The 8,748-nt window shown below is 39.6% G+C and overlaps 1 non-coding gene across 1 annotated transcript; it reads left to right on the top strand.

The window, feature by feature from the left end:
- The first annotated feature begins 284 nt into the window (after window positions 1-284).
- LOC115526445 lies at window positions 285-390 on the top strand. The gene has a single exon (XR_003972604.1). It is a non-coding gene; the product is annotated as a U6 spliceosomal RNA (small nuclear RNA).
- Window positions 391-8,748: the final 8,358 nt, after the last annotated feature.

The following is an 8,748-nucleotide window of genomic DNA, read 5'->3' as shown; positions in this document are numbered from 1 at the left end:
TATAAGTGGGGTGCCTGGGTGGCTCAGTCAGTTTAGCATCTGACTTCAGCTCAGGTCATGATCTCTCAGTTCATGAGTTCAAGACCTGAGTCAGGCTCTGTGCTGACAGCTCAGAGCCTGGAGCCTGCTTTGGATTCTGTGTCTCCCTCTCTCTCTGCCCCTCTCCTGCTCACACTCTCTCTCTCAAAAAAATAAATAAACATTAAAAAATAAAAAAGTCAACTACAAATGGCTCATTAAACTCAGATCACCCAAACAGCATAGTTATATAAAATAAAAAGCAAGTGCTCGCTTCAGCAGCCTATATACTAAAGTTGAAACAACATAGAGAAGATTAGCATAGCCCCTGCACAAGATGACATGAAAATCTGTAAAGCATTTCATACTAAAATATAAAAAAATAGTTGAAAAATAAAACATTGATTTATTTTTTATTAAAAAAACTCATCTACGGCTTCATGTCTTATCACAACATGACAAGAACTTGGATATTATCACTCCTGAACTTACACCAAGAAAATAAGTTGAATAAGTTGAAATTCAGTGACTTTCTTGGACTCATCAGGAATTTGTGATTCCCATGGCAAATTACCACTCCAAATTCTGGAGAGATTGCCAGATCTAGAGAATTACATCAGAGATACGCTTACCTAGAGCAGAAGCTACTGGAGTCAACAACTGGTAGGACAACTTAAATGGTAACTTTGGTGAATTGCTGAAGGCTGAGGGTTGATTAGCATGAGATGGGGAGACTGCTGGCAGCTACAGTATTAGATGGGCCTCCATAGTTTTGTGGGTTTCACCCTCAGGAACCCACTAAATTTTAATAGTGAAGAGACAAGAAAGATCTCATATTCCTGGCATGGCAGAGAAATGTAACCATTTTGAAATACATCTAGATAATTCTACCAAACAAAGGCCTACCCTGCTGGGAAAAAGACTTTATTAGAACCTTATCCCACCTGGAGGGAGGACAGTTTTACAACTGCAGGTTTACTTAGCCAAACTGTTTCAAATAAGGCAAGAGGAAGCGGAAAGCTAGGAAACATTTGGAAGATCAAGCCAGGAACAAAGTTCTACTAAAACACTGAGATTTAATAATAAGATTTACAAATTGCTACCCATTAACTACAATTTACCATCACATCACGCTCTAGAATAATAACATTGAATTATAATTCAATATATAATTGTGGCTAAAAGAGCCACAGGCACAGGCTGTATTTAAGGAGTTTTTAGAAATACCCGAAAATATCAAGGGAGACAAAAAAAAAAAAAAGGACACTAGAGAAATCTGAAACTTAACAGCTATTACTATAGCAAATATTAAACATGGCCCAACTTCTTGCCAGCTTAACATGAATCTCACATCAAAATCATTTTGGTTATTCTTTCTTAATTCATATGTCCAGTTTTCAACAATAATTATAAGCATGTTAAAAAGGTAAGAAAAAATACAGTTTGAGAAGACAAAACAAGTATCAAACCAGACTCAGCTATGACACAGAGATTGGATCACCCGATAGGAAAATTAAAATCACTATGACTTAATATGGTAGAATTGCTACCAGTAAAAGTAGACAGCAATCAGGGCAGATGGCTACTGTAAGTAGAGAGATGGTAACTCCAAAAAAGAACTAAAATGAAACACAATAAACCAAAAATGCTTTCACACAAATAAAAAAATGTCTTTGATGGGCTTATCAGCAGACTTGAAATGGCCATGGTAAGCATCAATGAGCTTGAAAATATGTCCATACAAACACCCCATCTGAAATGCAACAAGAAAAGAGAATGTAAAGCAGAAGAGTGTATTCAAGAACCATGAAATAATTTCTCAAGATATAGCATACATAATTGGCATATCAAAAGGAGAAGAAAGACAAAATGTTGCTGAAGAAATATTTGAATAATGATGTCAGAGAACATTCCAAAATGAATGGCAGATTCAAACTATAGATTCAAGAAGCTCAGAGAACACTAAGCAGGATAGATATCCAAAGAAATATACATAGACACACTTCATATTCAAACTGCAGAAAATAATGGATATGAAGAAAATCTTAAACCTGATTTAAAAAATAGCATTCCTTAAAGAGGAAATGGATAAGAATTGCGATAGACTTTTTATTAGAAACCATACTGCAAGGACAGAATGAAAACTGCAATATTTAAATATAGAATTAAAAACAAACAACCCCCCCAACAACCCACCAACTTAAAATTCTTTTTATACCTAAATTATTTTTAAAGTGAAAGGGAAATAAAGACTTTTTCAGACAACCAGAATCTAAAGGAATTCATCACCACCAGACCTATCCTGCAGTAAATGTTAACAGTTCTTTAGGGAGAAGGAACAATACATAGGTCAGAAACACAGATCCATATAAGATAAGGAAGATTGTCACAAAAGAGGTAAATGAAGACAAAATTAAAGCTGTTATTTTTCCTATTTTTATTGTAATAGATAACTTTTCAAATAATGGTAAAAATATATTAGGTGATTGTAATGTAATGTAATGTAATGATGGCAGTCTTCTAAGGAGTGGAGGGAGGAATTGAGAATACTCTATTACAAGGTATCTGCATTACTCATGAAATGGTATAGTGTTATTTGAAAGTGGACATTGGTTAGTTGTAAATATATATTGAAAATTCTCGGACAACCACTAAAATATATATATATATATATATATATATATATACACACACACACACACACACATACACATTCTCAGACAACCACTAATATATACTATATACTATATACTATATATATATTAGTGGTTGTCCAAGAGAGAGAGAGTGTGTGTGTGTGTGTGTGTGTGTGTATATATATATATATATATATATACATATATATATATATATATAAAGAAGTATAGTTGATATTCCAAGATCAGAGGTTAAAATGGAAATCAAATACTGCCAGTCATCTGACTTTGTTCTTTCACAAGGTTATTTTGACTACTCTAGTTCTTTTGCATTTCCATGTGGGTTTTTTTTTTTATATATATGAAATTTATTGACAAATTGGTTTCCATACAACACCCAGTGCTCATCCCAAAAGGTGCCCTCCTCAATACACATCACCCACCCTCCCCTCCCTCCCACCCCCCATCAACCCTCAGTTTGTTCTCAGTTTTTAAGAGTCTCTTATGCTTTGGCTCTCTCCCACTCTAACCTCTTTTTTTTTTTCCCCTTCCCCTCCCCCATGGGTTCCTGTTAAGTTTCTCAGGATCCACATAAGAGTGAAACCATATGGTATCTGTCTTTCTCTGTATGGCTTATTTCACTTAGCATTGCACTCTCCAGTTCCATCCACGTTGCTACAAAAGGCCATATTTCATTTTTTCTCATTGCCACATAGTATTCCATTGTGTATATATACCACAATTTCTTTATCCATTCATCAGTTGATGGACATTTAGGCTCTTTCCATAATTTGGCTATTGTTGAGAGTGCTGCTATGAACATTGGGGTACAAGTGCCCCTATGCATCAGTACTCCTGTATCCCTTGGGTAAATTCCTAGCAGTGCTATTGCTGGGTCATAGGGTAGGTCTATTTTTAATTTTCTGAGGAACCTCCACACTGCTTTCCAGAGCGGCTGCACCAATTTGCATTCCCACCAACAGTGCAAGAGGGTTCCCGTTTCTCCACATCCTCTCCAGCATCTATAGTCTCCTGATTGGTTCATTTTGGCCACTCTGACTGGCGTGAGGTGATACCTGAGTGTGGTTTTGATTTGTATTTCCCTGATAAGGAGCGACGCTGAACATCTTTTCATGTGCCTATTGGCCATCTGGATGTCTTCTTTAGAGAAGTGTCTATTCATGTTTTCTGCCCATTTCTTCACTGGGTTATTTGTTTTTCGGGTATGGAGTTTGGTGAGCTCTTTATAAATTTTAGATACTAGCCCTTTGTCCGATATGTCATTTGCAAATATCTTTTCCCATTCCGTTGGTTGCCTTTTAGTTTTGTTGGTTGTTTCCTTTGCTGTGCAGAAGCTTTTTATCTTCATAAGGTCCCAGTAATTCACTTTTGCTTTTAATTCCCTTGCCTTTGGGGATGTGTCGAGTAAGAGATTGCTACGGCTGAGGTCAGAGAGGTCTTTTCCTGCTTTCTCCTCTAAGGTTCTGATGGTTTCCTGTCTCACATTTAGGTCCTTTATCCATTTTGAGTTTATTTTTGTAAATGGTGTGAGAAAGTGGCCTAGTTTCAACCTTCTGCATGTTGCTGTCCAGTTCTCCCAGCACCATTTGTTAAAGAGGCTGTCTTTTTTCCATTGGATGTTCTTTCCTGCTTTGTCAAAGATGAGTTGGCTATACATTTGTGGGTCTAGTTCTGGGGTTTCTATTCTATTCCATTGGTCTGTGTGTCTGTTTTTGTGCCAATACCATGCTGTCTTGATGATGACAGCTTTGTAGTAGAGGCTAAAGTCTGGGATTGTGATGCCTCCTGCTTTGGTCTTCTTCTTCAAAATTCCTTTGGCTATTCGGGGCCTTTTGTGGTTCCATATGAATTTTAGGATTGCTTGTTCTAATTTCTAGAAGAATGCTGGTGCAATTTTGATTGGGATTGCATTGAATGTGTAGATAGCTTTGGGTAGTATTGACATTTTGACAATATTTATTTTTCCAATCCATGAGCAGGGAATGTCTTTCCATTTCTTTAAATCTTCTTCAATTACCTTCATAAGCTTTCTATAGTTTTCAGTATACAGATCCTTTACATCTTTGGTTAGATTTATTCCTAGGTATTTTATGCTTCTTGGTGCAATTGTGAATGGGATCATTTTCTTTATTTGTCTCTCTGTGGCTTCATTGTTAGTGTATAAGAATGCAACTGATTTCTGTACATTGATTTTGTATCCTGCAACTTTGCTGAATTCATGTATCAGTTCTAGCAGACTTTTGGTGGAGTCTATCGGATTTTCCATGTGTAATATCATGTCATCTGCAAAAAGCGAAAGCTTGACTTCATCTTTGCCAATTTTGATGCCTTTGATTTCCTTTTGTTGTCTGATTGCTGATGCTAGAACTTCCAGCACTATGTTAAACAACAGCGGTGAGAGTGGGCATCCCTGTCGTGTTCCTGATCTCAGTTTTTCCCCGTTGAGGATGATGTTAGCTGTGGGCTTTTCATAAATGGCTTTTATGATCTTTAAGTATGTTCCTTCTATCCCGACTTTCTCAAGGGTTTTTATTAAGAAAGGGTGCTGGATTTTGTCAAAGGCCTTTTCTGCATCGATTGACAGGATCATATGGTTCTTCTCTTTTTATTTGTTAATGTGATGTATCACGTTGATTGATTTGCGAATGTTGAACCAGCCCTGCATCCCAGGAATGAATCCCACTTGATCATGGTGAATAATTCTTTTATATGCCGTTGAATTCGATTTGCTAGTATCTTATTGAGAATTTTTGCATCCATATTCATCAGGGATATTGGCCTGTAGTTCTCTTTTTTTACTGGGTCTCTGTCTGGTTTAGGAATCAAAGTAATACTGGCTTCATAGAATGAGTCTGGAAGTTTTCCTTCCCTTTCTATTTCTTGGAATAGCTTGAGAAGGATAGGTATTATCTCTGCTTTAAACGTCTGGTAGAACTCCCCTGGGAAGCCATCTGGTCCTGGACTCTTATTTGTTGGGAGATTTTTGATAACTGATTCAATTTCTTCACTGGTTATGGGTCTGTTCAAGCTTTCTCTTTCCTCCTGATTGAGTTTTGGAAGAGTGTGGGTGTTCAGGAATTTGTCCATTTCTTCCAGGTTGCCCAATTTGTTGGCATATAATTTTTCATAGTATTCCCTGATAATTGTTTGTATCTCTGAGGGATTGGTTGTAATAATTCCATTTTCATTCATGATTTTATCTATTTGGGTCATCTCCCTTTTCTTTTTGAGAAGCCTGGCTAGAGGTTTGTCAATTTTGTTTATTTTTTCAAAAAACCAACTCTTGGTTTCGTTGATCTGCTCTACAGTTTTTTTTAGATTCTATATTGTTTATTTCTGCTCTGATCTTTATTATTTCTCTTCTTCTGCTGGGTTTAGGCTGCCTTTGCTGTTCTGCTTCTATTTCCTTTGGTGTGCTGTTAGATTTTGTATTTGGGATTTTTCTTGTTTCTTGAGATAGGCCTGGATTGCAATGTATTTTCCTCTCAGGACTGCCTTCGCTGCGTCCCAAAGCGTTTGGATTGTTGTATTTTCATTTTCGTTTGTTTCCATATATTTTTTGATTTCTTCTCTAATTGCCTGGTTGACCCACTCATTCGTTAGTAGGGTGTTCTTTAACCTCCATGCTTTTGGAGGTTTTCCAGACTTTTTCCTGTGGTTGATTTCAAGCTTCATAGCATTGTGGTCTGAAAGTATGCATGGTATAATTTCAATTCTTGTAAACTTATGAAGGGCTGTTTTGTGACCCAGTATATGATGTATCTTGGAGAATGTTCCATGTGCACTCGAGAAGAAAGTATATTCTGTTGCTTTGGGATGCAGAGTTCTAAATAGATCTGTCAAGTCCATCTGATCCAATGTCTCATTCAGGGCCCTTGTTTCTTTATTGACCGTGTGTCTAGATGATCTATCCATTTCTGTAAGTGGGGTGTTAAAGTCCCCTGCAATTACCACATTCTTATCAATAAGGTTGCTTCTGTTTATGAGTAATTGTTTTATATATTTGGGGGCTCCAGTATTCGGCGCATAGACATTTATAATTGTTAGCTCTTCCTGATGGATAGACCTTGTAACTATTATATAATGTCCTTCTTCATCTCTTGTTACAGCCTTTAATTTAAAGTCTAGTTTGTCTGATATAAGTATGGCTACTCCAGCTTTCTTTTGGCTTCCAGTAGCATGATAAATAGTTCTCCATCCCCTCACTCTGAATCTAAAGGTGTCCTCAGGTCTAAAATGAGTCTCTTGTAGACAGCAAATAGATGGGTCTTGTTTTTTTATCCATTCTGATACCCTATGTCTTTTGGTTGGCGCATTTAATCCATTTACATTCAGTGTTATTATAGAAAGATACGGGTTTAGAGTCATTGTGATGTCTGTATGTTTTATGCTTGTAGTGATGTCTCTGGTACTTTGTCTCACAGGGTCCCCCTTAGGATCTCTTGTAGGGCTGGTTTAGTGGTGACAAATTCCTTCAGTTTCTGTTTGTTTGGGAAGACCTTTATCTCTCCTTCTATTCTAAATGACAGACTTGCTGGATAAAGGATTCTCAGCTGCATATTTTTTCTGTCTAGCACCCTGAAAATCTCGTGCCAATTCTTTCTGGCCTGCCAAGTTTCAAAAGAGAGATCAGTCACGAGTCTTATAGGTCTCCCTTTATATGTGAGGGCACGTTTACCCCTTGCTGCTTTCAGAATTTTCTCTTTATCCTTGTATTTTGCCAGTTTCACTATGATATGTCGTGCAGAAGATCGATTCAAGTTACGTCTGAAGGGAGTTCTCTGTGCCTCTTGGATTTCAATGCCTTTTTCCTTCCCCAGTTCAGGGAAGTTCTCAGCTATAATTTCTTCAAGTACCCCTTCAGCACCTTTCCCTCTCTCTTCCTCCTCTGGGATACCAATTATGCGTATATTATTTCTTTTTAGTGTATCACTTAGTTCTCTAATTTTCCCCTCATACTCCTGGATTTTTTTATCTCTCTTTTTCTCACCTTCCTCTTTTTCCATAACTTTATCTTCTAGTTCACCTATTCTCTCCTCTGCCTCTTCCATCCGAGCTGTGGTGGTTTGCATTTTGTTTTGCATTTCCTTTAAAGCGTTTTTCAGCTCCTCGTGACTGTTCCTTAGTCCCTTGATCTCTGTAGCAAGAGATTCTCTGCTGTCCTGTATACTGTTTTCCAGCCCAGCGATTAATTTTATGACTATTATTCTAAATTCACTTTCTGTTATATTATTTAAATCCTTTTTGATCAGCTCATTAGCTGTTGTTATTTCCTGGAGATTCTTCTGAGGGGAATTCTTCCGCTTGGTCATTTTGGATAGTCCCTGGTGTGGTGAGGACCTGCAGGGCACTTCCCCTGTGCTGTGGTGTATAACTGGAGTTGGTGGGCGGGGCCGCAGTCCGACCTGATGTCTGCCCCCAGCCCACCGCTGGTGCCACAGTCAGACTGGTGTGTGCCTTCTCTTCCCCTCTCCTAGGAGCGGGATTCACTGTGGGGTGGTGTGGTCCGTCAGGGCTACTTGCACACTGCCAGGCTTGTGATGCTGGGGATCTGGCGTATTAGCTGGGGTGGGAAGGCAAGGTGCACGGCGGCAGGGGGGGCAGGCTTAGCTCACTTCTCCTTAGGTGATCCACTTCAGGAGGGGCCCTGTGGCAGCCGGAGGGAGTCAGAACCGCTGCTGGAGGTTTGGCTCCGCAGAAGCACAGAGTTGGGTGTTTGCGCGGAGCGAGCAATTTCCCTGGCCGGAACCGGTTCCCTTTGGGATTTTGGCTGGGGATGGGCGGGGAAGATGGCGCTGGCGAGCGCCTTTGTTCCCCGCCAAACTGAGCTCTGTCGTCCGGGGGCTCCGCAGCTCGCCCTCCCTTTGTCCTCCAGCCTTCCCGCTTCCCGAGCAGAGCTGTTAACTTATGACCTCCCAGACGCTAAGTCGCGCTTGCTGTCGGAACACAGTCCGTCAGGCCCCTCCGCTTTTGCAAGCCGGACTCGGGGGCTCTGCTTGGCTGGCGAGCCGCCCCTCCGCCCCGGCCCCCTCCCGCCAGTCCGTGGAGCGCGCACCGCCTCGCCGCCCTTCCT

Source organism: Lynx canadensis, chromosome A1 (genome assembly GCF_007474595.2).
Source record: "Lynx canadensis isolate LIC74 chromosome A1, mLynCan4.pri.v2, whole genome shotgun sequence".
NCBI classification, from domain to species: Eukaryota; Metazoa; Chordata; class Mammalia; order Carnivora; family Felidae; genus Lynx; species Lynx canadensis.
Note: the sequence above shows the minus strand (reverse complement) of the source record. Positions and strands in the feature narration are given on the sequence as shown.